The 9233-nt window shown below is 42.0% G+C and overlaps 1 long non-coding RNA gene across 1 annotated transcript in view; it reads left to right on the top strand.

The window, feature by feature from the left end:
* Positions 1-9233, top strand: part of LOC116391880 (uncharacterized) — a 24709-nt gene that overhangs the window by 6717 nt on the left and 8759 nt on the right. Inside the window, exon 2 of the long non-coding RNA XR_004213297.1 lies at positions 4280-4349. This is a non-coding gene — a long non-coding RNA (uncharacterized LOC116391880). The remainder of the gene's footprint in view (positions 1-4279; positions 4350-9233) is intronic.

Raw genomic sequence — 9233 nt, 5'->3', positions numbered from 1 at the left:
CACACACACACACACACACACACACACACACACACACACACACACCATGTCATTACACTAGCCAAATCGCCAATTAATGAAAAGGGAATTCATGGAGTTGTCATTAACACAATCGCCATCAAAGGTCAGGTTAGACATTAAGGAGCAAGTAACAGAAGTATCAACACTGTTATATGACTTAATATGGCACCATGATAAGAAATAATTAGTTCCCATTACTGACAGGTTATTTCAGATGGTAATGAAAAAAATACTTTCTTGATGTGATAACATACAGTAATGAATAATTTCTCAGCGGCGAACATCACAGCGTCCCTCTTGGGTCTTAGCTGTTGATACGGCGCGCGACCCGTTTTGCCTTTTAAACTAACCAGAAACGTTGCTAATTTTGACAGCTCACTTCACGAGTACCCAACCCTTAACAAGTCTGCCACCTTCTGCAGCAATGTTGAAGATGGTGACAGACAAGGAACACTGGCATGTTGATGCCCTGATGGTGTCCAGGTGGTGCTGAAATGCATGCTGTCACATGGATCAATGGGTGTTGCCTCGCGGAGCCATGTTCAGGCCAGAAAAGTTCGTTTTGCAAACTGACTTCTATATAAACATATGGAGAGCTATAAAAGAAGTATTCAGATCCTTTACTGAAGTACAGTGCATCCCTGTAGAAATACGTTGTTACAAGTTAAAGTTTTGCTTTCAAAATTCTACTTAAGCAACTCCGAGGAACTTATATTTTGCGTTGATGTTGGCAGCCCCTGTGGACAAAAGCGGTAGTGTTTTCCATGAGCACCACTGCCTCTTGTTGTTAAGATCTTGATCAGGCTAGCACGTGCTTTTGTTTTTGGAAGCGAGTGCAAGAAAGACGCAACTCTGTCACAAATATGTTAACTCACTTCAGTGGTCTTGATAATCAACTTCATAAAAACTACAATCGATTGCCTGGTCGGTCATTATGCTCATAATCACTGAAAGCTTTGAGGTGCTTGCTCAACAAAGCGGGCGACATACCGGACCGCCCCGACTCACAGCCGGATCAGCAAACGTTCTGTTGCTACCGTTAGACTGGTTTGATCCAGTGCTGCCACCACCATGCTGTGACCCCCAGAGTTACAAAAAAACATTTTGCCCCCACTACTAAAACTACAGGAATCACTATTGAAATAAAATAGACATATTTCAGTCTAGAAAGAAGAGGGCCAATTCAGGATTAGTAACTAACTCCATCTGCTGAATGGCCGACCAATGTCGACTTGTGTTTTCGCACGCATCACTGTCCCTTTTTAACTTTTTCTTTGTTCTTCGGTCAATTCTTTTTTCTTCTCTCTTCGCTGATCCTGCCCCAGTATCAGTCATAACCACAAAATACATCAAAAAAATCTCCTCAGGCTTCCTTTTAACTAGCTAATGTACGAGTAAAGTACTTTGCGCTGATTGCCTCGTTCGTTTAGGTAGGTCACATAGAGGCATCAGCATTAAATTAAGACTTTGATTAACTTTAAGTAAATCTACAAAAGTATTAGCAGCAAAATAAAGTGTAAAAGTACCTATTAGGCAGCATACTGTACGACCTCTTGTCAGTGTTATATTACCTATCTTACGTTATAGTATCACATTCATGAGCAGCATTTTAATGATCCAGTTGTACATGGTGGAGCTAAGTTTACCTGTCAGGTAGTTTAATCAGCGAGTGGTCAATAAAAAAATGATTGGACTATCAAAATATGAGGATTTCATGCTTGTTTCTTCATATAAGACAGTAAATCAAATATTTTCTGGTTTTGGACTATCAGTCAGATAAAAATAATGACATCGCTTGGGGCTCTGCAAAGTTGTATTGGGTGTTTGATGATTCATACACTTAACACTTAATTGAAATTATTAAAAATGAAATGATCGAATAGCTGCAGCCTTCGTTTAATTCTTAACAATGTATCATTTCATAAACGTCATATAGTAATCTGAAAATATAGGTGTAGTAAAGTAATAAAACAAACTGAATATTTCCTTCTTAGAAGTAGTGTAGTAGAAGTGCAAAAGTAAAATGAAATGAAAAAACACAAAGTACAAGTACCGTAAAATGATACTTTAAGGACTGCACTGATATTATGAGTAATGTCTCGTGTATTTCAGCCATTTCATCACAGTGTAAATAATCATCACAATACCAGTTTCTAACATAAATCATTTCAGTACAATATCACAAATTTCACTGCTGATACATTTAATATAGAGTGCTCAGCATAATTTGGATTTTTGTTACAGTTTTCGTATCTTTGTATGAAGCAATTCAAGAACACTTGTTTTTTCACAAAATGTTCTTCATGAGAGTAGAGTCCTTGGTTATATAACTGAAACTATTCAGGGATGTTGATCCCTAAAACCTGCTCAGCTAGTTTGACTTTGTCTTTGGGAAGGTCAAGGGAATCTTTTGAATTACTTTACGTCAGTTTGTTTAAATCAGCAGGTCTGAGGGATAATAGACTAAACTGAGTACACTCGGGATATATCATTCAGACATGTGAATTCAAATTGCTGAGTGAATCGATATCTGCAACCCCAGGACACATTAAGAACCAACCAACGAATAAAAATAATAATCTAAAAGAAAAAAAATTATATATTGCCAGAATGAAATTGGCAAAGAATGCAGGGTGTGCACATGGCAGTGGGCTGCTCTATAAAGACATCTGCTGATTACACAGTTTGGGGAGGCCTGGTGGAGAGGAGCCTGGCAGTGAAACGTGTAAAGAGATTGAGACCACACGATGACTGCTGAAAGAACACAGCACTCAGACCCTCACAGCCAGTCACTCCGAGCATGAAGCCATAAAGACGTGAAGCGGAAAGTTGCCTTCGCTCTATTTTACACAACAAGAGAACCTGGGCTGCCCAGGGTGGCAGAATAATATTAGGCCCCCGAAATCCAGTCAAGGGCTTTCTCATTTTGTTCAGGCCTACTGCTCGCCAGGCGTACAAATATCCAACATAAGCTGCATTCAATTTTTCTCTGTAATTCTGAAGTGTTAGCAGACAAGACAAAAAAAAGAAAATCCTCTATTTTGATGGTGCATTTTGGAGCATGCTCTCTGCATACGTCAGATGTGCTGTGTTCACCTCCCCAAGACGGTGGCAAATTGTGTCCGTGCAGGCATGTCTGAGCGACATGCCTGCAGACAGGTCTGCCTGCATGCATCGCTGTGTGACGCTGTGTCAACGCTCCGTGTGGCAGGTGGAGACGGAGACCTGCTTCAGGTGGGCGGGTGCTGCAGCGTGGCTCCCCGGGGAGACGCACCATGGTGCCGTACTGCAGATGTCTTCTTAGACGTGGCAGAAGGGCACTAGCACCAGCATCCAGAGCCTTCCACCTAACAGGGCCAGATCCCTGGACCTAGACAACGCCCACACCCTTCTGCCACGCTCCTTTTAGAGTCAATATTGAATCAGCACTGCAACTGCCACCTATATGATCGTGTTCATCAGCCCCATCATTTTGAGCCTTGAAAGCTGACTTCCAAGTTAGTAAACAGGAAAACATTTGGTTCAGAAGGTGATGAGAATTTAAACTAAAAACGGTGGAATAAAACATAAAATTGCAGTTTATTTACGCACAAGCTTTCAAGATTACCTGAATAAACTCATGAATACTCAGTACTTTCTATCATGTGATACAACTATTTCCACAGCTTTATCTGGTACATCATCGCTGCAACTGCAGGTTTTTATAAAAGATTTGTTTGGATATGCCTCTGGTTAGCTACACACAGGCTCTACAGCTGACATACAGATTCAGAGAAGAAACAGACGGACCGGAGAGAGTCAACCATCCGTTCTTTTATCTTTTGTCTTTTATCGCATGTCTATAAATATTGGCTGGAACAACCTTTCCTCAGTGGGCCTCAGGTACTTTTGTTCAGAAAGAGTGCTCATTATGTTTGAGCTCAGTGTTCTTTTGAGAGTAAACAGCTTTTTAATCTGTAACTGTGCAAATTCAAGTATCTTTTTTAACAGGAGATAACCACATAAACAGTGTTATTGACTCTTAATTGAAGCTTATCTCTAAATTAAGCATAGCTTTAGCACAATCCGTTCTGAGGAGATGTGTTTACATTGAGCTCATGTTTCACCAGGACATCTGAGGGCACGTGGTTCTTCCTCAGCTGAGACATATGTGTCCCTCTGATCATCTTCAGCCAATGCGTCCTACGTGTGTTTTCCCTGAGCCTCCTCTCTCCTCCTGACCTCTCACCCAGGCTCTCTCTTTTACTTTGTTGTGCAGGTCAGAGTCCATGCACCCACGTCTGCACAGCCGCATGGCCACGTTTTGGTATGCAGATACACAGATGCAGGTAAGTCTGCTCCAGGTGCACCCCACAGTGATCCTGACCCATTCTAATTCACTTCGCAGCTCTCAGGTCAGGCCGAGGGCCCAGCAGGCTCCCAGCACAGGTCAGAGAGGGCCTCAACATCCCAGAGATGAGATTCCAGACTGGCATGAAGAAGAGTGTTTGATGTGGCCCTGAGCTGGGCTATGTTACCATGTTGTTATGCCTTTAATTATCTCCAGCAGCTGCTACTTCCTGGTTGACAGGCCCTGGCAAACTCCACTGTCTCTGTAATCCCTTACAGGTGACTGTCAGTCGCAAGTCAGCTCATTGTGTACTGACAGGCTGTGTGTTCTTCTTTAAGTCAGGTGTTAGAGCTTTAGAAAGCAACATCGCTGTTTACCAAGTTAATTAACTGTGAAGTGACTGTAGACATGATTTAAATGAGAAAAAAGAGAGCTCACAGTGCTATAATGACCACAGCATGTTTCCAAATATGTTATGCAAATATGCCTCCAAGCACCAATCCCCTGCCCATTATTTTTTTTTTTACAACTTTTGGTGTCTGTTTTCTGAGGATGCAATCATGATTAAGAGACTGCAAAGTTCTCTTGGTGACAGTAAAAGTGCCACTCTGCATTCTTTATCTGGATTTCCAGCTTGCACAAAGACATCTTAACCACTGGAAATTGCCCTCTGAGGACTGACAGCTAGAGATTGATCTCAGATTAGATGAGCGCACCTTGCTGCCCGCTCTCCTTTGTCACTCCCAGGTTGGTGGATCTTTCCTTAAAACTCCACCAGAGATGAAAAACGGGAGACTTCGCAGCTGGCTATGGCATACTAATACCCTGGACTCATTAAATTAATGGGGGCCAAATTCCCCTCACTGAATGTGTATTGATGCCCTTTGAGTTTGCCGGGGCTAGAGGGTGTGCAGCACTTTGAAAGCCCTGACCGGCATATTGAACGTGTTTTAATAGAACCCATTTGAGACTCCTGGTAGGATGCACAGTAACTCTTTGCCTTTAAGGCCTTGCACCTCTCTGTGTGATCTCGTCAGATAGCCACTCCATCCTCGGATTCAGGCCTGGAGAGGGGGAGGGGACCATGCACGTTAAATAAGGCCAGAGGTGCCCATATCTCAACTGAGGCCATTCTTTCATGGAGATGTGATTCTTGGAGACATGGTGCTGAGCGAGCTTTGATGTATTAAGTTGCTCGGCGTAAGACTGGAACAGGAAGGAGGCTTACAGGCCCACGTTCAGTGGGATTGCCTCTCATTGGACAGCCGTCTACACAGTGTTGATTTAATTACTCTATTCCACTGTTCACCTAACCACTTAGGCTGCACTATAAAATGGATTCAGTGCCACATATGGCCATTATGGACATAATTGCCCAATGTGAAGACACCACTGCCAATCACTCCATAATATAGGCAAGCCTCAGGAATGTATAGGATCCAATAAAGAGGCTTAACAATAGCAGAATTTCAAGGTGTGAAGGGCAAAGAAAAATATATTGTTTTTGATGGCAATATATTGAATAACTCCTAATACCATGGGAGGAATGGAATATTAATACATGAATTTTGCATATTTGCCCAAGAGCAAAAAGATGAATTGATAAGAAAAGAAAGCTGGTGAATTTGCATGACAGAAAAAGTCCCTTTAGAGTACTAATACATCACCCTGATGGTTAACAGAACCACATGTGCCAGATGATAAGATAGGGAGAATTTATCTTCAATGAAATTAAGATATTAAGCCGCAAATCTTTTTAGCTTGTATTGATTTTTATATCGATATAGTTGTTAGGTAACAGCAAACCAAAAGCGCGTAGCTTTCTCTGCCCTGAGCTGAGAATACATCATGATATAACGATAATCTTGCTTTCAGTTCTGCTCTGTCATCTTGACTTCATGCTCTTGAATGCTGTCAAGCAGGAAAACATCGCCGACATTGATGAGATTATACGCAGTCAGGAGTGAGCTAGCAGGACTCATCCCAGCAGACGGAAATAGACGAGTGGATACTGACAGCAAGATGCAGCGTCTGAGCCAGACAATGAGGCTCTAGCTGCTGAATATAGTGAATAAACAGAAATCCAGTGGAGCTAAAAATGGCTGACTCAGGTGCGCGCAGCAGAGGAAACATCGCATTTCTCGATTACAACTCCCTCTCCCTCTCTATTGTAGCCTTTGCATGTGACTAAACAGCCCCATATACAGTATATACCTTTTACAGAAACTCATGTTGGGCAATCATTTGATTTCCATAGCTAGCTTTGACAGTAATGATTTCATAAAGCCTTTGATTTTTAGCTCGATCGCCATGGCTGCAACATCGCCCGGGTATGGCTTCTCATTAGCGATTCTATAAGCAGAGAGCAACGTACCGCTGTAGCGGCTGGTACTTACATGCCTCCCACTCTAAAGTGTGGCGGTAATTTATTCTCTCCACAGTGCTCATCATTCTGATGCAACTCACACAGTGACAAGAATCCATCTCCGTGGTACCTGGCAACAAAGCGGGAGGTGGGCTGAAGGGAGGGGGAGCACATATTTTGTGATCACAATCAGAGGGGAGAGGAGCGGTTACCAGGCAGGTTTAGAACATCCTAATGCCACAATTCTACCACGAGAACATCCCGTGAACACTAAAACCAGAGAGAGGAGGTAAAAACAATTCACTGGCTGAGATTTGATCATATATAAGCTATCTCCTTCTGCCAAAAACTTTCTCAGAGTACAGCTTAAGCACTTCAAAGTGAAGTACTATATAGAGAGTATGATTCATTTGGCAGCTCATATTGTCCAGCTTCAAAAACCTAAAGCTAGTCAGAGACACACTGTGGGCTGTTTTCAGCTTCAGAGAAGAGAAAGAATTTGGCTTGAGCTTAGACCGCCCATCCCCATCCAGAGATGGGCTCTTTTTCATCTTATCGTAGTCTTAGCGCATTGGTGTGGTGACTATGTGCTTCACAGGTGGGAGTCTGCCTCTGTCAAATAAGCCAGTTCACTAAGGACGGGATTTGCCGCTGTTATTTTTCTATTAGGGAAGAATTATGCTAAGCCTTTAGAGGCCATCTTTGTGTTGCTATGGCAGCCCATATTTCCTACCGGGTTGAGACCTTGAATGACTACAGTGCAAAGCCAAGTAGCCCCCGAACCCTTTGAGGATTAGAACCAGGGTCTCATAGTTATGCAAAACACCTCTGATATGATTGAACCTTGAATAGTTGAATGACAAAGTTTATTGAGATTGCCTCTCTTTTCATCTGATTATTGTCATCTGATTATTCCCAATCACTTGGCATGGCTTCAAACGCAGCTTTTCAAATGGCGATTGTTTAGGACAACACTAAGAGCTTTTTCTCTAACATGTCCACAAACCTCATATCTTTGACTATTGGAACAAGGAAGCATGATTCATGGTGGTAGAAATGTAATACAAAGACGTTCATCTCGAACAGGAATACAGTGAAACGCATTCCTTTAGAAGGCAGGGCTAAAACTATCCGTGCACCTTATCTGTTGACTTCTTTACATCAACTGATTGTTTGTTTGAAAATGGCCATTACAAGTGTGTGCAGTGCCGAGGCTTCATCTACCAATTTCTTGTTTTCTGTGATCAACGTCAAACGATATCTGATTTTAAATCATAAACAAAGAAAAGCAGCAAATACTCAAATGTGCACATCTTGCAGCAGTGAATATTTGGTATTTCTGCCGTCTTCAACGATTATTTGATCATCACAATTGTCCATTAATTTTATGTTAATCGACTACGTATTTTTCCAGCACTAATTGAGGCAAATGAATATGCTAATTACAAACATGCTGCTCATTCGAAGTAGCTTAATACTCAGTTTCCGCTCAAATTGAGTGTTGGTATCCATAGATTCTATAGAGATAACCTTTTTGTAATTTACAGCTGATTTGGGAATTTCCTTCATATAGCTCCCACAATGCCTTTCAGCCTACTAACTAAGGCCTCCAAGTCGTTGTGAGCATCAAACACAACGTTTTGCTTGTGAGAGTGATTTCACAAACCAGAGGTCTCGTGCAGCCAAATCAATAGAAATAGTTTTTCCTTTTGGGATTTTGTCGTCACGTCCCCAACTGTTTTCAGACCAGCCATCAAAGCCTCAACTCTATTCGCAGACATGTATAGACAGCTACTCGAAGCTGACACGGAGATGAGGCTTTGAAAGTATAAGATTGACACTATTGTGGTCACAAAGCACAACAGGAAACGACTTTGAAGAGGAAAGTGCTTTGAGTATTGGATTTCACTTTCGAAATTGTGGCCGAATACGAGCTCAAGTATTAGGCGTGTTGAATTGGTGTACATTAAACAAGAAACCCAGACATGTGCACTCTACGCCTCTTCTGCTGTGTCCAAACAGAAATGTAAGAAGGTCCAAAGTTTTGAAACCACAGATAAATACACGCCGATTCTTTCTTTTTTTATCTGAAATTTGCTGCGCACTGTCTCCTACTTCTGTATCTTGGGACGGTGCAGGCTTGTGATGCGAATAAAAAGTTGACAATATATCCAAGCGAGCAGTACTTTTTTTGACTTCACAAAATAAAACGTCGCTATCAGAGCCACGTCTTGTTGGCAGTTTGGGAATTGATCAGTCTCAATCCCAAACTGCATCCTTGTCAACTGGCAGGTCTGCTGAAGATGACACATTTCCTGACAGTGCCTTGTCAATGACTGCACTTGAGTGAAATCCCCAGCCATGTTTGCTCACTGCCAAAGTGATATCTATCATCGTATTTTTGACAAATTTGTCACACCCGTCTCTCAATCTAATTGGTCTTTGAGGTTCCTGTAAGACAAAGACTGCTAATCTTAGTGTGTGTGTGTGTGTGTGTGTGTGTGTGTGTGTGTGTGT

This window comes from Anarrhichthys ocellatus, unplaced genomic scaffold (assembly GCF_004355925.1).
Source record: "Anarrhichthys ocellatus isolate YVR2014 unplaced genomic scaffold, GSC_Weel_1.0 scaffold27, whole genome shotgun sequence".
NCBI lineage: Eukaryota > Metazoa > Chordata > Actinopteri > Perciformes > Anarhichadidae > Anarrhichthys > Anarrhichthys ocellatus.
The sequence above is the reverse complement of the archived record's forward strand: the minus strand, read 5'-3'. Positions and strand labels throughout refer to the sequence as shown.